General features: G+C 38.3%; 1 long non-coding RNA gene across 1 annotated transcript; it reads right to left on the bottom strand.

Annotated features, from left to right (window-relative positions):
• Positions 1-6,175: 6,175 nt before the first annotated feature.
• Positions 6,176-23,363, bottom strand: LOC134484542 (uncharacterized). The gene is made up of 5 exons (XR_010061983.1): positions 23,263-23,363; positions 12,282-12,408; positions 9,142-9,243; positions 6,607-6,780; positions 6,176-6,432 (listed from the first exon to the last, which is right to left on the bottom strand). It is a non-coding gene; the product is annotated as an uncharacterized LOC134484542 (long non-coding RNA).
• Between the last annotated feature and the right edge of the window lie 394 nt (positions 23,364-23,757).

Consider the following 23,757-nt stretch of genomic DNA (forward strand, 5'->3'; position numbering starts at 1 on the left):
CCGCACCCGATCAACTTAAGTGATTTGGGAAATTAACTTATTCACACAGAAGAAAAATTAAGAGGAATACATTTTTTCTTAGCCATGTTTATAAGTAACCTAATGGTGAAACACATGACCTGTGGCAACATGAAAGCATAGAAGTGATTCGTTTGATCTGTTTTTCTGCAAAACATTGAAAACTACATAATGATAAGAATGGGTAAAAAATTGAAATACAGTCAGGGTTTTCTTGTACTTAATTTGAATGATTGCTTATACAGCATGTGAAACTGAACTCAGACCAATGATAAACCTTCTGCCTGAGCTTCATTAGTGCCAGGACTACAAGTTTGCACCAGCTTTGTAAATATTTGGACACTTGGCTCCATGCTTGGCACACTTTGGAAAGTATTAGATATGAAAATATGTGAGAATAAATCACTTCTATGCTTTGATTTTTGTGATTACAGAGAAAGGCTTTGACTCTGATGTAACTGAGTGTCTACAAGTGTTAAAAAATCAATATCTCTCATCTGCAAGAATCCTTCTAATGGCTTACTGCTCTGTCTTCCAGATGAGTGTCAATTGTGTCAACTGCTCTTTGTGGCAGGAAAAGGGCTTGTCTGTAAAATGTTTTGCAATTGCCAATAACTTTTAGGTTCCTGGAGAATGCTTCCTCCTGTTTTACCTCATTCTGCTTTCATAGCCTTTCCTATCTATACTACTCCATCTCTACACACCCCCATGTACTTCTTCTGGCGTACTTATGTAACCTGGAAATTGATTACACTGGCTCTGTCATACCCAAGATATGGAGAGCCATGTAAGTGAGATCTGAGGAATCTCTCAGGAGGGATGTGCCACACAGAAGTTGTTCTTCACACTTTTTGGTATAAATGAGTGCTGCCTATTGGCAACCATGGCCTTTGGCCACTGTATGGCCGTGCTTCACTATGCAACCCAAATGTGTCATGAGTATGTGCCCCTTTGGCAATTGTTTCATGGGGAATAGGTTGCCTTGCAGGGTTGGGAAAAAACTAATTGAGACCCTAATCTAACCACCCACAAGGAGTTGATAAATTCTTGGTCATCTTCCATACCACAGTGGTATCGATGCTGAACTCTATCATTTATAGCTTAATGAACCAAGAGGTCAAGGCACCACTGAGAAGAACTCTGGGTCTGAAGAAAGTTCTGATAATAAATAGGTAATTAAGGATCCCAAAGTGCTCTTTCCAAAAGGGGCAACATCTGTGAAAGAAAGAAAACAAAACCACTGTGCTCTTTCTTGATGTCTTGAAACAAACTTCAAGAAACATAACATTGTTTTAGAGTGTTGTCTTTATTCACCATCATGCTTAATTTCAAACAATTGTAAAGTATGCTTGCTATTAAATTACTTTAGTAGATTAGTCTATTACTTAAACATTTTCATCTGGGCCGTGTTTAAACCACATGCTGATGTCTCAGGGACCTTGAAATTTCTCTGTATCTATTTTTACCTACTTGGTAATCTTCCAGAAATTGTTTGTAAATGATGTCAGCTCATTATGTTACAATTCCATATTCCTCAGTATATGTAAATTTATTGCATTGGACTGGAACTGCTGAGTAGTTTTCAGGACATTGAATTGTTAGACTCTGCTCTTTGTACCATTTGGTCAGTCCACACTTCAGCTCTGGGCACCCAGAGCCTACAATTTTGGAACAGGAGTAGTCTTTCCTCCACCTTTTGATTTCTATAGGGCGGTGGAAAAGAATTTCAGCCAGGTGATTCTCAACATTATTTCAGGTAAACACACACACACACACACACACACACACACACACACACACACAAACACACACACACACACACACTTAAACAAGCAAGCACGCACACATTATACAGGAATTGACGTGGGTTTACAAGTGACAGAATGCAAATATAAAAGTTAGCTAGTGTTAGATAATTAGATTCAGGTTGCTATTTAACAAGAAAATAAAATAATATAAAATTATAATATTGAGTCTTATGAATATAATTAAAGAAAAATAAAATTCCATTTAAGTGTGCTGAAAATATGGAAGTCTTAAAAAATAACCATGACACTAAAACTACAGTATTGTTTTAGGCATGAGTCACCCAAACAGAAAGACAATAATTATATTCTCCTCTGACTCATTGTTCTGAGTCTACTTACATGCAGTAAGTACAACTCAGGTCAAAATGTTGGTAAAAAAATGACGAGATGTTGAAAGCAATGCATAAAGTATTGAAGAGACACACAGTCTTTCCATAGGCATTAAGTAATTCTCTTTTAACTTCTATTACTTTAAAAGGAAATACAAAAGAAAAATATATTAAAATATTTTAACTATGAGAGGAAAATTATTTAAAATAATTTCATTGCTCCATAATTGGGTGTTGTTAAGATGACAGGCATCCTCCTAATGTTTAACTGCGTTAAGCAAAGCAAGAAACAGTTTTTGGTATCTGTGTCAAGTACGTATAATCTCAACCTAAAAGAGAAAAACCACTAGGCAAATCCAAATTTAGAGATATTCTAGCAAAGTTATTATTTATCTTCAAAGGTGTGGCCACAGAAGATAAAAAAAAAGTAATGAATTATCACAGAATAGAATGACATAAGATATGTAATAACTAAATGTCAACTGGATTTCTGGATTGGATAATTGCATAGAAAGTGTACCGTTCTAGAAACATTATTGCTATGATTTGGTAAACCTACAAAGTTACTTTTAACATTTTTTTTTCAATTTTCTAATTCTTTGAGAATTAGTCATTAGATTGATTAAAGTATATAAAATTTAGTAATTAGGTTTCGATGTAAAACCACACTGTTTCCTGTCAATTAAATCCGATTTGCCTGTATAGTTTGAATTCTGCTTTATTTTTGTATTTATTTATTTTTTTAATTTATTTATGTCTCAAATTCTGTCCTCCTTCCTGTTTTCCCCCACAGAGTACCTTACCCAAAACACCATGCCTTTCTGATTTCTTCTTTCAAAAAGTCAAAACAACAGTAGTTATAAGGCATGTTCAGTCCCTGAATACCTGTTCATTTGGCCATCCATTTGAAAATCTACAACAGTGATAATGCAGATATCAGGAAAAAGCATCATAAATGATATTCAAAAATTAAATATTCCCAAGTTATCAGCTATCGGCTTGACAAAACTGGAAGAATCCAAGAACAAAAATATCCTTGTAATGTACATAGAGAAAATTGATCAGACAAAAAGGAAAACAGATAGCAACCTTCCTGGATTCAACACAAGAGGGCATAAGTTCCTGTAGTATATTCTGTATGAGTTTATAGAGTTTATGGGCTAATACCTGGAAATGAACTCCTACGAAAGCCAACAACAAACTAACTAGAAGCTGCAATATTTATAAAAGCCAAACAAATATGTGGAAGTATTATTTTCAGCTCTATATGAGAATATAAATGTTTATTAATTTGTGTATTAATAAAATATTAATTTAATGACTGCCAATTTTTATTGCAAATTTTTAAATAAATAGATTTTAAGCTACTCATGTGATCATTAACTTTAGTGACTTTTAATGCATTACTGATCAATAAAGTGTTTTTTCTGACTGTGATTATCACTATGAATATTCAACAAAATCAAATTATGTGAACCAGGAACTGCTCTTCTGTTTTCTATTTTTTTGTTGTACAAATGTAAGAGGTTTACCTGCTATTTCCCGTGTGCAACACATCCATGCATAATGTCCAGGAGGTTGAAGAGGTTGTGAGATTCTGTGATGCTGAAATTACAGCCACTTGTGAACTCTCACTCGGGAGCTAGGGTTCGGTCCTGGGTTCTCTGGAAGAACAGATAGTGCTATTAATCACCGAATCGTTTCTTAATTTTCAGCAAACACCATTTCTTTGTTAATATAGTGCCTAAGGTGTCCTGTCTTCTGTATAGGCAACTGTTTTCTCAAATGTGATAATTTAATGTTAAACACACATCCACTTGCTTCTTACCTTCATATATATATATATATATATATATATATATATATATATATATATATGTATATGTATATATATATGTATATATGTATATATGTATATATATGTATATATATATATATATTCACACAAACACACATACACACAGAATCACACACACAGTCACACACAGAGACACATGCACTACTGCTCTTACCTTCAAGTTTACTTACATACTTACTTACTTTCTTACACACACACACACACACACACACACACACCTGCTTCTTATCTTCAAGTAGATTTAGTTATTTTCACATTCATTTGTTTATTTATTCACTTTACATGTTGCACACTGCCCCCCCCAATTCACCCCTCTCACAATTCTTTCCCCAGCACTTTCTCCTCTCAGCAGGAGGGGAACCCTCGGGTATCTCCTCACCTTGCATATCTAGTCTCTGTAATCACATCATCTGACTCTGAGGCCAGACACAGCAACCTAGATGGATAGGGGTGGGGAGGTAGAGGTAATATCCAGAAAGGCAGAGAGCTGGGGTAAGAGATGCCCATGAATCAATGGGGGTTTCCTTAGCTGAGACTCAACGCCTCAGTGATATGGACCTGAAGCAGTCATCTCCTGTAGCCAGAGAGCAAACAAAATGGAGTGATAGAGACACCAACTTTTGACCCAAAATTTATTCTGACCACAAGAAATGAAAGGGCCGTGCATAGAGCACAGAGTGAGGAATGATCATCCAATGGTTAGTGCAGATTAAGGCCCACCCCATGGATGAGCACCAATCCGTGACACTATTAAAGACACTCTGTTATGCTTGGAGAAAGGAGACTATCATGGCTTCCCTCTGAGAGACTCCACTAAGCTGCTGACTCAGAAGCAGACATCCACTAGCAAAACCACAGGTGGAGCTCGGGGACTCTGATGGAAGAAGAGAATGAAAAGAATTATGGACTCTAAGGGCATGGCACTCCATAGGCTTTGTCTTCATGTGGGTACCAAACAACTAGAATTGGGCTTTCCCAAAACATGTTGTCTGTAAAATGGGATATATGTGCCTTTAAAATTCATTTATTTATATACTCACTTTACATCCCAATATCGGTGCTCCATCTTCCAGGTACGCCAACACGCATTGTCGGGAAAACCCGTGAAAAGACAAAGCTACACATTTCCTACCTATGTTCTGGGGGCTCAATGTCAGACCATGTTCACTCTCTGGTTGGTGGTTCAGTCTTTGGCAATCCCCAAGAGTCCCGGTGAGTTGACTCTATTGGTCTTTCTGTTGAGTCGCTCATATCTACTGGGCATCAATTCTTCACCTGTTTCTTATTTTTTTTAAAGACTCCCCAAGCTCCAGCAAATGTTTGGTGGTGAATCTTTACACTTCTTTCTCTCAGCTGTTGGGTGGAGTCACTCAGAAACAGTTATGCTAGGAATCTGTCTGTAAGCATGATAGAGTATCTTTAATGTGTCAGGGATCAGTGCTTGCCCACGGTAGGTCTCAATCTGTGCTAATCATTGGTTGAATGTTCCTTCCATGTCTGCTGTATCTATCTTTGTCTCTGAAGATGTTGTAGGCTGTGTTCATGTTGGATTGAAGGTTCTGTGGGTGTTTTTTTTTTCCTTGTCACACCACTGGGAGTCATGCCTGTCTACAGAAGTGGCATATTAAGGATCTGTATCCCCAGTGCTAGAGTCACATCAATAGAACCCTGGGGATTTGCCTTTCCCAGGTCTCTGGCACTTCCTAGAGTTGCCCACCCAACACTTGTGTTTTCCATTCCCTTTTCCATGGATTCACTATACCTAATTCCTCCAAACCCACTATACCTAATTCCTGCAAAACCACTATACCTATTTCCTCCTACCCATTACTTTCTCTACTTCCCGTCCCATTCAGTTTCCTTCCTCCCTGCATCCACCACAATATCTATTCTGCTAAATGCATTTTAACACAATATTTATGAAAAAACACTGAGTAAGTATAGAAAGTATCCCATAAGTATTTGCGGTGGATGTTTAGGCAAGTTATGCACATATTAAATTTTATAGAGGTCAAAATTACTACATATATTGTTAGAAGAGACATTGTCTTCATTACATTTACCATGAAGGAAAAGCATTTATATATTCTATTAAGTTATACAAGGGAAACTGTTAAAAGAGTTATACACATCACACAACTTTATTACTTTTAATGCTCTCTTTATTGCAAATATTTACACAATGAAAGTACAAAGGCTGAAACTCATGGGAGTGTACTTTGTTTCAAAGTTAAAGTTTATATATACAGGTTAATGACAACAGTCATCTCAGACTCAGAGGCGATAAATACATCAGGGAGTTCTCTATTACTTTACCTGTCTTCTTTCCTTTATTCCTGATGAAGACTCATGTCATTTGCAGCCCCTATTGTGAGAGATGGATCATAAAATGCCTGAGAGTCTACAACCCAGAATCCATCTATAGGAAAGAAAAAAAGACAACATCTCCAAATGATACACGCAATCAAAATTTTCTTGTAGATCTTAATACTTGAAACAAAATGCAAAGAGAAAACCCATTTCCGAGGATATTACAATATACAGGAAATGATAGCTGTAGGAAGCATTCTCAGGGGATTTTAAACATTTGTACCTAAGAATGAAACTGCCTCCATGAAGTTGAAGATTTATTTCTTTGGGAAGAAAGTCAGTTTGCCTCTTAAAAGTTGTGCCATCTGTCCATCACTAGAGCAATGGCCATGCTTTATGAATGTGAACAAATAAACACATACCAGTTTTCACTTCTTCAAACAATTTCAAGAAGAACCTGAGAGAGAATGTATAATGTTTTAGAGATACAATACAGGAATTTAAATTAGCCAGCAAAAATATGTTGTTAAAATTTTCTGCCTTCTATTAATAATTTTGACTATTCTTGCTTTGAATAAAAAGATGGCTATGTAACGTCTACCAATCCCCAAAGCCTGAAACATTGTGAAAACTGTCTTACTCCTCCATAATTTGGTGTCACTCTCATGTAGAGGACCAAGGAACTTTCTGTACTTTAATATATTTGATCCTGGGAGCATGCAAATAAATCTTTCAGTTCCAAGAACAAAGACATGGCCATCCAATGTGACCCATTTGAAACAAAATCTTTCTTCCTAACGTCAATGAACTTTAGCACACTGGTAACAATGCAGAGAGCAATATGATGGAATAATCTTGTAATAATAATAATAATAATAATAATAATAATAATAATAATAATAATAATGGAATAATCCCCTCAAGGGATCACGGAATAAGGATAGTAAATGTTGAGATGTGTTTTTCAAGTGATATTGTATCCGAGAAAGCAAGTTTCAATAGGACAGACTCCTCACACATGAAAATTACTCAACCTGTCATGGCTTCACAGAGAGAGTTGAGAACCAGAGTGGTCTTTTAGGACAAGAGAAACATTCGCCAACCTCCTTAATATAAAAGCAATCCAGACAGTCTGTGTGAGGATGGTTAGCTTATGCATGACGGACACACACACACACACACACACACACACACACACACACAAACACACACACACACATGTAACGCACACAGATACACAGAGAAACACAGTAAAAGACATAGACAGACAAACTGACATACACACAGACACAGACAGACACAGACAAACACACAGACACAGACACACACACACATACACAAACACACAGACACATACTCATATACACACATAGAGAGACACAAAAACACATACAGACACACACAGAGACACACACACACATACACACACATATACACAAATACAGACACACAGACGATAACCAATATACAGATACACACACACACACACACACACACACACACACACACACATACAAACAAACACACACACAGACATACACTCATCTCTTGTCTCCTTCCTAGAGTGTCCAGGTGCACAACAGGTGTGAAAGGATGGAGTGGACCCAGGAAACATTCAGCCAGCAGAAGATTGGTCTGCGTGAAAGTGAATTATGGTTTCTTCCAAGGATTTCAGTGTCACAGCTCTGTTAGAAGGTATTCAGGGACACACTATCATTGTTTGTATAATTTCTCAGGGTGAACAACGGCTAACCAAACCTTAGAGTGCAGCAAGGGTTTTCCTGTGCATTTACATCAGTTGCAGGTTTAAGGTACCAGGAAGCCCTCATTTGCTATATCTTTATAATCTCTTTCCCAGCATCAGTCTGTTGTTCAGGGATCTCCATTTTACCTCCTCAGAAATTGACTCCACTGAATGTGCCCCATCCCCGACCCTGAAGTCCTACTTGCTCGATTTCAAAGGATTGCAGGTTCGTACTCTGCATTCTCTGTCAGATTAAATCCTCAGGAACGTGGCCCTCTAGACACCATGAATTAATCAGTGTTTTCATCGAGTTTCCACATTAACTCGTATGTTCCCTTTTTCTGGCTGTTTCTCTCTGCACCGCGCTATCCCTCCATCTTCCCCGCTGACCCTCCGCTTCTGTCCTCAGTCGCCCTCACTCACTCACAGAATCTGTTCAACTTTTCCTTTCAGATAGGTCTATGCTTTTCCCCTCACGGGCCTTCTCCTTTCCTTTGTTCTCTCTGCATTTGTGGATTGTAGATATAATATGATTAATCGCACAGCTGATACTATGCATAGGTAAAGGCCTTCCATGTTTGTGTCTCTAGGTCTCAGTTCCCTCTTGGGCTGATTTTTTTTTTCTAGTTTCATCTATTTTCTCTTAAGCTTCATGATATCATGCCTCGACCACTATGATGTCATTCACCCACCCCTATGATATCATGCCCCAAACCTATGATGTCATGCCCCACCCCCATGATGCCATGCCCCCGTCCCCATGATGTCATGCCTTTGCCCCTTGCTAAAGTGTTTGTACATATTCACCAGGTAACATTCTTAATGCTGCCCTGTCAACCACACTCCTCCAGGCTCCCACCATTTATAGTACCTCCTCCTATCCTCTCCCATTCTATACTGAATGAGCAGAGGACCACTCTGGGTACATCCCCTCCTCGGGCACATCAAGTCTGTGCAAGACTAGATTCATTGTCTCCCAGCAGGTCCTGAAAACGCAGCCCGGGTAGGAGAACAGGATCCACAGACAGGCAACGGGTTTAGTGAACCCACGTGGTGACCATTGTGCTTCTCTACCTCTCTCAGTCCTTCCTTCAGTTCTTCAGTGAGACTCACTGAGCTCCATCTGATATTTGACCGTGCGCGTCTGCTTCAGTGTCAGTCGTCCCTTGGTGGAGCCTCGCAGAGGAAAATAAACATAAAATGCAAACATAAGAAAGGACCATTAATAATGTCAGTGTTTGTGGTTTGCTCATAGGATAAGTCTCACATCCGGCCACTTATCCTTTGGCCATTCCCTCATTTCCTCTTCCATCTCTGTCCTTGTGTTTCCTATAGAGGGGGCAATTTCTGGGTCAAAATTTTGGGGCTGGGTTTGGGTCCTTATCCTTCCACCTTGGGTCCTCTGTGGCTACAGAAAGTGACCATTTCAGTATCTGTATCCCCACTGTTACGAGTCTCAGCTAAAGTCACCCTCATGGACACCAGTGTAGCCTCACCCATCCCAGATTGCTGGTAAATCATAGATATAGCACCCACCCTGGACTATCACTGATTTCAGTTTATTCTCTTGGCCCTCTTTCCCTCTTGCTCGTCTCTCCCAAGAAATGATTCTCAAAGCACATTTCCCTTCCCATCCCCTTAGGCACCCAATCCTTTCCTTCCATCTGCCTCCTCTAATTAGTTTATTCCTTCTTCTGAGTGAAATTCAAGCATTTTTCTTTGCCCTTTCTCCTTGTTAATCCTCTTTGGTTCCGTAAATCTTAGTGTCGGAGGAAGAATGAAGAGGATGAAGAGATACAAAATGGGGAGGAAGCTGGCCTTCTATCTTGGTATAAAAAACAGGGAAGAAATACATGGTCCTTTGGAAAACTCAGTTAGTCCTTGGTAGGGGTTGAGTGGTATCGCTGAAGAGATAGCCTTGATCTGAGCATTCTACATAAGAGACTAAGGAACTGTGAGGCTCTCAGAAGCAAATGAACTTCCCTGTTCTTATGGTTCCTGGAAATTAGAGAGTTTATATCCTTCATTCCTTTATTCCAAAACCCAAGTGTTGTGAAGGGCACGGTTGTTTTCCTGAGAGGTCATGACCTTTACTCTTCTTTTCTTTTTTTTCTTTTCTTTTTTTCTTTTTTTTTTCTTTTTTTTTTAACTTGACTATTTCTTATATACATTTCGATTGTTATTCCCTTTTCCGGTTTCCGGCAAACATCCCCCTAACCCCTCTCCCTCCCCTTCTTTTTGGGTGTTCCCCTCCCCATCCTTCCTCCATTGCAGCCCTCTCCCCAACAATCTAGTTCACTGGGGGATCAATCTAAGCAGGAACCGGGGCTTCCTCTCTTTTTTTCATGAAGAAAAGGTCCTAAGGAAGAAGGGAAAAACAAGTATTGTGTCCCTAACTCACGGTAAACTCCTCCATGCTTTGGATACCTATAGTGAAGTTTGGGTCTGACACTGATATTTGAGAGAGAGAAGTGATTCTAGTGGAGACTTCAATAACTCAGTCGTTCCACTACTATTACTCTGACTACCACTTCAGATTTCCGAGATGTTTCTATATATACATTTTGAATATTATTTCCCTTCCCAGTTTCCTGCACATAAGATTGCTAACTTTTCCATTTCCTTCTACTCTAACCAACCTTTCTGCTTCATGATATTGCCTTTAACTGGGAGACAAACTAAGAATGACAAGAGCTTCTCTTTCCAATGTTGCCGAAAAAAGCCATCCTCTGCAACATATGCATTTGTATCCATAAGTCAGTCCATGTACTTTCTATGTACATTGGTCTAGTATTAAAAAGATCTGGTTCACTGGCATCGTTGTTCTTATGGGGTTGAAAGCACCTTCAGCTCTTCTAATCCTTTTTCAAAATTTACCAACAAGAGGTCCGTTTTCAGATCACTGGTTTGCTACTAGCATTCACTTCTGTATTTGACATGCTGTATCTGTGTCTCTCAGTAAATATCTGTACCCAGTTCCTTGCAGAATGTATTTCCTACCTTCATCAATCTTATCTAGGTTTTTTGTCTGATGTATACATATGTACTTTGGTGCCTCTTAAACCTATGAAGTTAATTGGAAAGTTAACATGGATTCTGAAAAACTATGTCAAGAATATAGAATTCAAAAATGACAATTTCAAAGAGACTCCCCCTGTTTTTATGAACCTACTGAAGTAAACTTTATTTTTTCTCCTTTTTTCGGAGCTGGGGACTGAACCCAGGGCCTTGTATTGCTAGGCAAGCGCTCTAACACTGAGCTAAATCCCCAACCCTGAAGTAGACGTATAACTGGTCCTCAAGCCATCCTTTTCCCTGCACATCATATGGTATCTTACGTTTGGCCTGAAGAAAGAATCATGTAAATCATCCTAAACCCTCATGTCTGTCCATGGGAACATTGGAAGCTAGATAGGGTAGTACAGATATCAAATGGGACAAGAAACAGAATTCAATAGTCCATGTTGTCCTTTGCTTTCCTGATGTCTGGTAATTTTTCGATAAAATAAGAATTTGGGAGATTAGCATTTAAGGTAAGTACACAGAATGTACACTATTATAGTTACTCTATAGCTGGGCCCCATTTGTGACCATATCATTGCAGAAAATGGTATTGGAAACAGAATTTTTGTGTGTATTGAGAAATATTTACAAAGTCCCCTAACAAGGAATTTACAATAAGAAATTGAAATACAGGATATTTAAGTTCTTTTTTTTCCAGAGCTGGTAAGAGCACCAGTGGAAGGGGAAGCCCTGGGTCCTGCTAAGATTGAACCCCCAGTGAACTAGATTGTTGGGGGGATGGCAGCAATGGGGTGAGGATGGGAAGGGGAGCACCCATTAAGAAGGGTAGGGGGGAGGGGGATGTTACCCGGAAACCGGGAAAGGGACTAACACTGGAAATGTATACAAGAAATACTCAAGTTAATAAAAAAAAAGAAATTGAAATATAATATTCATTCAATTTTACGTCTGTAGGGAAAATACTGGTCATTGGGAAACAGAGAAAACCTAGAAAATTCAACTGTATGTCACAAGAATGAACCTAGGAATAAAAATATTATCTAGGAGAATCTCCTACTCTCCATGTTCCTAAATCTTTTTCAATCATGTCAAGCGCCACAGCATGTAACCACTAGTGAATCAGCGAGAACCACTAGTGAATTAGAGAGAAGGAATATATAATGGTTTCCACTGTGTCACAGGAGACATACCTTTAAAGTGCAAACTTGAATCTTGTCAATGTAAGGAAAGTTGTTCATCAGGTAGTCCATGAGAGTTTTCAGTGACATCATCATTAGGCATCATGACCTTCACTCTTTTTGTCAAGTATAAAAGGTCCTAAGGAAGAAGTGAAAAAGAAGTATCTAGCTCTGAGTAAACTCCTCCATGCTTTGGATACCTATAATGCAGTTTGTGTCTGACACTGATATCTGGGAAAGGGAAGTACTTGTAGTTGAGACTTCATCATCTCAGTCTTTCCACTTGTATTATTCTGAATAACACTTCAGATTTCTGCATGAATATGTCTTACTTGGCAACTCTCTTTCTTTTATATCATTCTTTTTTTATTTTTTACCAAAATTTGATTTTTTAACTGAATGTTTCTATACTTACTTTTAAAATATTATTTCTTTTCCCAGTTTCCTGCCCATAAGGTTACTACGCATTCCATTTCCTTCTTTCAAATCAGCCTTTCTGCCGCAATGCATTCCCTTGAACTGGGAGACAAAGTAGGGAGTACAAGGGCTTCTCTTTCCAATGTTGCCCAAAATGGCCATCTTCTGCCACATATGCATTTGAAGGCATAGGTTAGTCCATGTACTTTCTTTTTATATTGGTCTATTATGAGAAAGCGCTGGTTCACTGGCATTGTTGTTCTTCTAGTGTTGAAAGCACCTTCAGCTTTTCGAATCTTTTCAAAATGTACCAACAAGAGGTCCGTTTTCAGATCTCTGGTTTGGTCCCAGCATTCACTTCTCTATTTGACATGCTGTATCTGTGTCTCTCAGTAAATATTTATATCTGGCTCCTGGCAGAATGCACTTCTTACCTTCATCATTCCTATCTAGTTTGGTTGTCTGATGAGTACAAATATAGATTTGGTGCGTCTTACACCTCTTTCGTCAAGTGGAATGTTCACATGGATTTTGCCCAACTATGTCAAGAATGTAGAACTAAAAAATGCCAATGCAAATAGACTCCGCCCTGTTTTTATGAACCTATTGAAGTAGTCGTATAACTGGTCCTCAAGCCATTCTTCTTCCTGCCCATCATCTGATATCTTACTTTTGGTTTTAATAAAGAATCATGGTAAAACATCCTAAACCCTCAAGTCTGACCATGGGAACACTGGAAGACAGATCGCGTAGTACTGATATCAAATGGGACTAGATAACCAAATCCAATAACCCATGATGTCCTTTGCTTTCCTGATGTCTGGTAATTTTTTGTTAAAATAAGGATTTGGGAGTTTATCATTTGAAGGATGTACACAGTATTTAAACTGTTATGCTCACTCTATAGCTGGGCACCCTTTGTGACCAAAATCATTGCAGAAAATGGAATTGGAAAACAGAATTATCGAGTACACATTGAGGAATATTTACAATATCCCCTGTCAAGGAATTAACCATAAGGAATTGAAATACAATATTCATTCAATTAAAGGTCTGTAGGGAAAATACTGGCCTTTGGCAGACAGAGAAAACAGAGAAAATTGAACTGTATATCACAGGAATGAAACTGGGAATAAAAATATTATCTAGAATTATCTCCTACACTCCATGTTCCTAAATCTTTTCTACCCATGCCAAGTCCCTGTCTAATTTTCTCCATTGAAAGCATGTAACCACTAGTGAAGCAGAGAGAAGTCTCTATCTTTAGAGAGATGGGTTATGTATAGGTTTTTATTGTGTAACAGGAGACATACCAGGAAAGTGCAAACTCGAATCTGGTCAATGTAAGGAAAGGTGTTCAGCAGGTAGGCTATTGCAATTCTCACTGATATCATCATTAGGCCTTCCCTGAAAAAGCTCTTTTATCCTGCTTAGGCCTAGCTTCTTTTGTGATGTCACGAGTGTTGTCCTGACTGCAATTGAATTGATGATATTCCTTCAGTACCTCTAGGGTTTACTAATTCGCTCCAAATTCAGAGTAAAGAGCCATTTGCAAGGGAGAACAAAGAGGAAGATGATATCAGAGATGGGGAGGAGGAAGCTGCCCTTCTGTCTTTGTATAAAAAATGTAAGAAATATGTGGTCTATAGGGAAGATCGGTGAGTCCTGCGCAGGTGTTTAGTGGATTCGCTGAAGAGATATCCTTGACCTGAGCCTTCCACATATGGGTATTAGTAGTTGGGAGCTTCTCAGAAGCATCTTGACTTCCCTGCTTGTTATGGTTCCTGGAATCAGAGAGTTTATACCATTAATTTCTTACAAAATTCAAGAGTTAGGAAGGGAATAGTTGTTTACCTGAGTGCTCATGACACTTATTCTTTTTGTCACAGATGAAAAAGTTTCTAAGGAAGAGGGAAATGCAGGTATTGTGTCCTCAGCTCACAGTAAATTACTCCATGATTTGGATTCATTTAGTGCAGTTTGTGTCTGACCCTGTTATCTGGGAGAGAGAAGTGATCCTATTCGCCACTTCATTGTCCCCGTCTTTTCACTAGTATTTCTCTGCCTACCATTCCCTGTCAATGACTTTTTAGATTTCTGAGTCAATAGGTGTTATTAGTTGATTGTACTCTTTTCTTTAATTTCTTTCATTTTTTTATTTTTTACCATATTTTATTCCTTATTATTAATTGGATATTTCTATATTTATATTGAAATGTTATTTCGTTTCCCAGTTTCCTGCCCATAAGATCCCTAACCATGCTCCTGCTCTTGTTCTATTATGCCCCAAACTGCCCCTTTACGTTCCAATGAACTGTGAGTCTAACCCAGGGAGAACAAATGGGTTGTCCTTCCATTGATGCTTAAGGAGGACTTAACCAGCCATAGTTGTGTCTGTGTACCTACATTGAATATTGGTTTAGTACCAGAGTGCACTGATTCATTTGCATTGTTGTTCATATGAGGTTAAAGCCCCTTCACCTCTTGTAATACTTCCCCAAAATCTACCAACAAGAGGTCCATTTTAAGTTCACTGGTTTGCCACTAGCACTCATTTATGAATTTTTTCTAAGGAAAGATCTATATCTGGTTACTGACAGAATGCACTTCTTAGCTTCATCAATATTATCAAGTTTTTGTGGCATTCATATATATATATATATATATATATATATATATATATATATATATATATACATACAGTTCGATGGCTCCTGCAGTGAGGAAGTAAGGACGAATTTTAACATGGATTCTGCTCAACTAGGTCAAGAATGTAGAAGCCGGGTAGGAGATTTGGCTCAGTGGAAGAGCGCTTGTCTAGTAAGCCCAAGGACCTGTGTTCGGTCCCCAGCTCTGAAAGAAAAAAAAAAAGAATGTAGAAAACACAAATGAAAATGGCAAATAGAGTCACTCCTTTTCTTATGAAACTACTGAAGTACAGTGTTCCCTGGACTTCAGTCATTCTTCTCCCTGCCCATCCTCCTGAATCTTCTGTTTGGCCTGAAGAATGAATCATGGAAAAGCATCCAAAACCCTCAAATCTGTCACTGGGACACTGGAAGGTTGATACTGTAGTACTGATATCAAAAAGGTCTAGAGAAACAAATTTGTTACTCCATGTGGTCCTTTGATTTACTGATGTCTGAAAAATTTTTGAAATAAATAAGGATTTGGGAGTTTACTATTTGAAGTAGGTACACAATATTTACACTGTTTTACTCACTCTGTACCTATGCTCCTTTTTTTGCAAAAATCATTGCAAAAATTGAATTGGAAAACAATTTTTGAGTACACATTCAGGAATATATATTTCCCCTCTCAAGGAATGTAGAAAAAATATTAATACAATATTTCATCAATTGAAGGTCTGTAGGGAAAATATTTGCCTTAGAGAAACAGAGAAAACCTGGGAAATTGAAGTGTATGTCACAGGAATGGACCTGGGAATAAAATTATTATCCAAAGAATCTCCTCTTCTCCATGTTCCTAGACCTTTTCTCCCCATTCCAAGTCCCTGACTAACTTTCTCCATTCAGACAATTTAACCACTAATGAAGCAAAGAGAAGTATCTAGCTTTAGAGAGATGTAGTAAGTAAAGTTTCCCACTGTGTCTCAGGAGAAACTCCTTGAAAAGCCACTTTTGAATCTTTTCAATGTAAGGAAAGCTGTTTAGCAGGTAGGCCATGCAGCTCTAAGTGACATCACCATTAGGCCATGCCTGAAATATCTCTTCTATCCTGGAGATCCCTATATTCTTCTGTGATGTCACAAGTGTTGTTGTGTCTGCAACTGCCTCTCAGATATTCCTTCAGTACCTCTAGGGTTTACTAATTGGTCTCTAATTCAGAGTCAATAATCATTTGGGAGTGAGAAGAAAGAGGGTAAAAAGAACAGTGATGGGGAGAAAGAAGTTCGCCTTCTGTATTTGTCTAAAAAAGGAAGAAACACTTGGTCCATTGGAAAGATCAGTGTTTCCTGGTTAGGGGTTGAGTGGGTTTGCTGAAGAGATATCCTCTATCTCAGCCGTCAACGTATAGGACTTAAGAACTGAGAGTCTCCCAGAAAAATCTGGACTTCCCTGCTCCTTGAAATCAGAGAGTTTGTATCATTAATTTCTTTATTCCAAAAGCCAGGTATTGGAAAGGGCCCAGTTGTTTCCTGAGAGCTCATGGCTTTTATAACTTTTCCGAGAAGAGAAAGGTCCTAAGGAAGGAGGGAAAGACAAGTATTGTGTCCTCAGCTTAGAGGACACTCGTCCTTGCTTTGGATTCTTATAGTGCAGTATGTGTTTGACAGTGATATCTGGGAGAGAGAAGTGCTTCTATTTGAGACTTCACCATCTCAGTCTTTCCACTAGTATTACTCTGACTACCATTCCCTGAAAGTTACCCTTTAGATTTCTGAGTCAATAGGTGTGATTTGCTTGCAGTTACCTTTTCTTTTTCTCTCTCTTTTTATTTTTAGCAATATTTATTGCTTTTCTAATTGGATATTTTTATATTTACATTTCAAATATTATTTCCCAGGTTCCTGTCCATGAGATTCCTAAGCAGTCCCACTAACCTACTTCTATAACCCCCGTTACTGCACGTTGACATTCCCTTGAACTTGTAGTCAAACCTAAGGAGGAGGAAGGGCTTCTCCTTCCATTGCGGCCCAACAAGGCCATCCTCTGCTACCTATGCAGTTGGAGCCATAGGTCTGTCCGTACACAGTCTTTGAATATTGGTTTAGTACCAGAAAGCTCTGCTTAGTTGAATTGTTGTTCTTATGGGGTTGAAAGTCCATTCAGTTCTTGTAATCTTTTCTAAACATCTACAAACATGAGGTCCATTTTCAGTTCTCTGGTTTTCCACTAGCACTCACTTCTGTATTTGACATGATCTAGCTGTGTCTCTCAGTAAAGATCTATGTCCAGTTGCTGGCAGCATTCTCTTCTTAGCTTCAACAATCCATCTAGTTTTGGTGACGGATATATATATATATATATATATATATATATATATATACTTTTGGTGGTTTCTACTACTAAGAATTTTGATGGAAGATATACTTAGATTCTGTGTAACTAGGTCAAGAATATAGGATTCACAAATGACAATGCCAAATAGACTCCCTCCTGTTCTTATAACCTACGGAAGTTGAGGTTTCACTGGACCTCAAGCCAATCTTCTTGCTGACCATTACCCAGAAACTGATGTTTGGCCTGAAGAAAGAATCGTGTTAATACATCCAAAATCCTCAAGTCTTGCCCTGGGACCACAGCCAGGTCAATATTAGAGAATTGATCTAAAAGAACTACAAAACCGCATTCTATAGTCCATGTTGTCCTTTGCTTAACTGATGTCTGGTAATTTATGGACAAAATAAGTATTTGGAAGTTCAACATTTGAAAAAGGTACACAATATTTACACTGTTATATTCACTCTATAACTGGGCCCAATTTGTAGCCAAATTTATTGCAAAAAATCGAATTGGAAAAATGAAAATTTTGAGTACACATGCAGGAACATATATAATGTCCCCTATCAATGAATGTAAAATCAAAAAATGTAGGACAATTTTCACTCAATTAAAGGTCTGTAGGGAAAATACTGGCACCTGGGAAACAGAGAACACCTTGGGAATTGAACTTTATGTCACGGGATTGGACCTGGGAATAAAATTAATCTCCAGAAGAATCTCCTTCTCTCTGAGTTCCTAGATCTTTCTAAGCCCTTGACTAGCTTTCTCCATTCAGATCATGTAACCACTAATGAAGCAGAGAGAAGTCTGTAACTTTAAAGAGATGTAGCAAATAAAAGTTTCTACTGTGTCACAGGAGACACGCCCGGAAAGGACACCCTTGAATCTGGTCAATGTAAGGAAAGCTGTTCAGAAGGTAGCCATGTCAGTTCTAAGTGACATCATCATTAGGCAATGCCTGAAAAAGCTCTTGTATCCTGGAGAGCCCTAGCTTCTTCTGTGATGTCACAAGTGTCGTCTTGACAGCAAATGCCTCACAGATATTTATTCCTTATATCTATGGTTTGCTAATTGGCCTATAATTCAGAGTAAAGAGCCATTTTGGAGGGAGAACAAATAGGATGAAGAGATCAGAGATGTGGAAAAGGAAAAGGAAGCTGACATTCTGTCTTGGTATAAAAGGAAAGAAGAAATATGTGGTTCTTGGGAAAACACCCTGGGAAGATGGCTTTAGTTCTTTTGTTCTCTAGGTGCACCAAGCTCTTGGAGAAATTGCTGAACATCCTAAAGACCTTTGGGCCGATGGTTAAGTTTCTAGATACCCCTTTTTAGATTTTGATGGTCCTGGGGATTGCATGACTGATGGTAAATGTTTCCCAGGAAGAGTTTGAGAGTCAGATTGATTTTTAGATGTTTTAGAAGACATGGAATTTTTCAGATATAAAATATTTTTCTGCATATCCATTAATAAAAAGGACACTAACTGGCAAGCCCCAACACAAGGAGACAAGTAAAATCATAGTTAAGCAAGAAATTAATCTTTACAACAAAAGAAACAGAAGCACACAAGCATAAACTAACCTCCAATTATGAAAATAAGAGAAAGTGACCATCACTAATCCTTAATATCTCTCAACTTCAATGGACTCAATTCCCCACTAAAAAGACCCATGCTCTCTCTTCCACATGGAAGTAGTCTCTACAAGGTCCCTCTACACACTCCCGGCATTTTACTGAGTCCTGATAGTCTCATACCTCTCAGGTCTCTAGAATATTCTAGAGCCACCAACTACCTCCAACATTTTAGCTCCTGAGATTGCCTGTTTCCATTCATTCTGCTGAAATTCAGGGTTTCAGTCTTACTCCCCGCCAATAACTGACCATGTTCCCATCTTTCCCTTACTGTCTCCTTTCTCACCAAGGTCCCTCACTCTTCCCTCCTGAGGTTCATTTCTTCACCCTCTCTAGTGGGATTGAGACTCCTCACTTTGGCTCTTCAGCTTGTTAAACTTTTATTTTTTCTTTTATAAATATTAGATATTTTTGTTTACATTTCAAATATTATTCACTTTCCCAGTTTTCCGGTCATAAGAGTCCAATCACTTTCCCCACCAGTTCTTCTATAAAGGTGTTCCCCCTCACCAACCACTCCCTTTCCCAGCACACCCTGACATTCCCCTACACTGGGGTACTAGCTTTGGTAGGTTAAGAGCTTCTCCTCCCATTGATGTCCAACAAGGCTACATATGCAGCTGCAGCCATAGTTCTGTCTATGTACAGTCTTTGAATATTGTTTTAGTACCAGAAAGCTATGGGTCATTGGTACTGTTGTTGTTATGGTATTGAAAGCCCATTCACTTCTGGTAATCCTTTCTCCAAATTTACTAACAATAGATTCATTTACATTCCACTGGTCTGCCAATTAACCTTCATTTCTATAATTGGCATGCTCTACCTGTGTCTCTCAGGAAAGATCTATATCTGTTTCCTGGCAGCATGCACTTCTTAGCATCATCAATCTTATGTAGTTTGTGGCAGATCTCTCTATCTATCTATCTATCTATCTATCTATCTATCTATCTATCTCTATCATATATCTATATATGTACATATACATACTTATACATATATACATATACATACACACACACACATATATATATATGTATATATGTATTTATGTATATATTTGGTGGCTCCTACAGCTATGTGGTTAGTGGGAATTTTAGGATAGATTCTGTGCAACTAGTACAAAAATGTAGAATTAGCAAAGGCCAATGCCAATCAGACTCCCTCCTGTTATTTTTGAACCTATTGAAGTTGAGGTATCTCTGGACATCAAGACATTCTTCTTCCTGCCCATCCTCCTGAGTCTTGTGTTTGGCCTGAATAAAGAATTATGGTAAAACCTCCAAAAACCTTAAGTTTGGCCCTGGGAACAGGAAGGTAGATATTATAGAACTGACATCTAATGGGACTAGACATCCACATTCTATAATCTATGATGTCCTTTTTGCTTTAATGCTGCCTCCTAATTTTTGGATAAAATAAGGATTTTGGACTTCATCATTTCAAGTAGGTATACAATATTTACACTGTTATATTCACTCTATATATTGGCATGCTTTGTTGCTTATTAATTGCAAAAATGGAATTGCAAAACAGAATTTTTGTGTACACAATCTGGAATATATATATATATACATATATATATATATATATATATATATATATATATATATATATATATATAAAAAGTCTCCTATAAGGAAAGTACAATACGAAAATGAAATACAATACTCAATCAATTAAAGGTCTGGAGGGAAAATACTGGCCTTTGGGAAACAAAGAAAACTTAGGAAATTGAAGTGTATGTCACAGGAATGGACCTTGGAATAGAATTATTATCCAGAATAAACTCCTCCACTCCATGTTTCTAGACCTTTTCTACCCATGCCAAATGCCTGATTAACTTTCTCCATTCAGAGCATGAAACCATTAATGAAGGAAAAAAACTCACTAGGTTTGGAGATGGAATACATAATGGTTTCCCCTGTGTTACAGGAGAGATACCTGGAAAAGGCACTCTCAAATCTGGTCAATGTAAGGAAATCTGTTCAGCAGGTAGGCCATGGCAGTTCTCAGAGACATCATCATTAGGACCTGCCTGAAAAATATCTTGCAACCTGGAGATCCCTATCTTCTTCTGTGTTGTCACAAGTGTTGTCGTGACTGCAATTGCCTCTCATATATTCCTTCAGTACCTCTAGTACTTACTAATTGGCCTCTAATTCAGAGTAAACAGCCATTTGGAAGGGAGAATAAAGGAGATGAAAAGATCAGATATGGGGAGAACGAAGGAAGCTGGCCATCTGTCTTGGTATAAAAAAGGAAGGAATACATGGTCCTCGGTATAGCTCAGTGAGTACTTGGTAGTGATTTAGTGGGAATGCTAAAGAGATAGCCTTTATCTGAGCCTCCCACCTATGGGAATCAGGAGATGGGATGCTCTCAGAAGAATCTGGACTTCCCTGATTTTATGGTTCCTGGAAATCAGAGAGTTTATATCATTAATTTCTTTATTCCAAAAGTCAAGTGTTGGGAAGGGCACAGTTGTTTTCCTGAGAGCTCATGACCTTTACTCTTTTTGATAAGAAGAAACATGTCCTAAGGAAAAAGGGAGAGACAGGTATTGTGTCCCTAGCTCAGAGTAAATTCCTCCATGTTTTGGATATCTATTGTGCAGTCTGGGAAGCAGCAGTGCTATTAGTTGAGATTTCATCATCTCAGTCTTTCCACTAATATTTCCACTGATTACCACTTTACTTCTCTGAGTCACTAGGTATGATTAGCTGTCAGTTTTCTCTTCGTTTATTCCTTTCATTTTTTTATGTTTTAGCTTTATTTGTATTGCTTTTTTTAACTTGATGTTTCTATATTAACATTTAATGTTATTTTGATTCCCATTTAACTGCCCATAAGATTCCTACCCATATCTTTCCCCTTCTTCTTTAACCCCTCTGACTGTGCATTCACATTCCCTTGAACTGGGAGACAAACCTAGAGTGGGCCAATAGCTTCTGCTTCCATTCGTGATGAACAAGGTCATCCTCTGCCACATGCAGTTTGAGCCATAGCTCTGTCCATCTACATTCATTGAATATTGTTCTAGTACCAGAAAGCTCTGGGTCATTGACATTGTTGTTCTTATGGGATTGAAAGCTCCTTCACCTCTTGAATTCCTTTCTCAAAATCTGCTAACAAGATGTCTGTTTCAGTTCAATGATTTGCCACTAGCATTAATTTCTGTTGTTGACATGATCTACCTGTGTCTCTCAGGAAATATCTTTATCAGGTTGCTGGCAGAAGGCACTTTTTAGCTACATCAATATTATCTAGTTTTGGTGGCTGATGTATATATATATATATATATATATATATATATATATATATATATACTTTTGTGGCTCCTACAGCTATGTGGTTAGGTGGAATTGTGACATGGATTCTGAGCAAGTAGTTCAAGAATGTAGAGTTCAGAAATGACAGTGCCAAATAGACTCCTTCAAGTTATTATGAACCTATTGAAGTTGAGGTTTCACTGGTCCTCAAGCCATCCTTCTTTCTGCCCATCCTCCAATATCTTATGTTTGGCTTTCAGTGAGAATCATTGTAAAACATCCAACACTCAAGTCTAGAAATGGGAGCACAGGAAAGTAGATAGTATAGTACTGATATCAAATAGGACTAGAGAACTGAATTCTATAGTCATTATGTCATTTGCTTTGCTGAAAATAAAATTGGAAACAGAAGTTTTAAGTACACATACAGGAATATTATTAAAGTCTCTTATCATGGAATGGACAATGAGAAAGTGAAATACAATATTCATTCAATTAAGGTCTGTAGGCAATATACTGGCCTTTGGAAATAGAGGAAACCTGGGATATTGAACTCTATGTCACAGGAATGAACCTGGAAATAAAATATTATCTATAAGAATCTCCTTCACTCTTTGTTGCTAAATCTTTTCTAGCCATGCTAAACCCCTAACTAACTTTGTCCATTGAGAGCAGGTAACCCCTAATGAAACAAAGAGAAGTCTCTACCTTTAGAGAGATTTAGTATGTAAAGGTTTCCACTCTTAAACAGGAGACTCTTCTGAAAGTGTCACCCTCAAATCTGGTCAATGTAAGGAAATCTGTACAGCATGTAGTCTACGGCAGTTCTCAGTGACATCATCATTAGGCCCTCCCTGAAAAATCTCTTGTATCCTGGAACCCGAGCTTCTTCTGTGATGTCACAAGTGTTGTCCTGACTGCAACTGACTCTCAGATATCCCTTCAGTACATCTAGGGTTTATTAATTGTCCTTTAATGCATTGTATACAGCAATTTGGGAGGGAGAAACAGAGGATGAAGTGATCAGACATGGGGAATATGAAGCTGGCTTTCTGTCTTGGTATAAAAAGGGAAGAAATACGTGGTCAGTGGGAAAGGTCCTTGAGTCTTGGGTAGAGGTCGAGTAGGTTCACTGAAGATATAGCCTTGATTTGAGATTTCCACATATGGAATCAGGAGCTGGGAGTCTCTCAGAAGCATCTG

This window comes from Rattus norvegicus (assembly GCF_036323735.1).
Source record: "Rattus norvegicus strain BN/NHsdMcwi chromosome Y unlocalized genomic scaffold, GRCr8 chrY_unlocalized_1, whole genome shotgun sequence".
Taxonomy (NCBI): domain Eukaryota; kingdom Metazoa; phylum Chordata; class Mammalia; order Rodentia; family Muridae; genus Rattus; species Rattus norvegicus.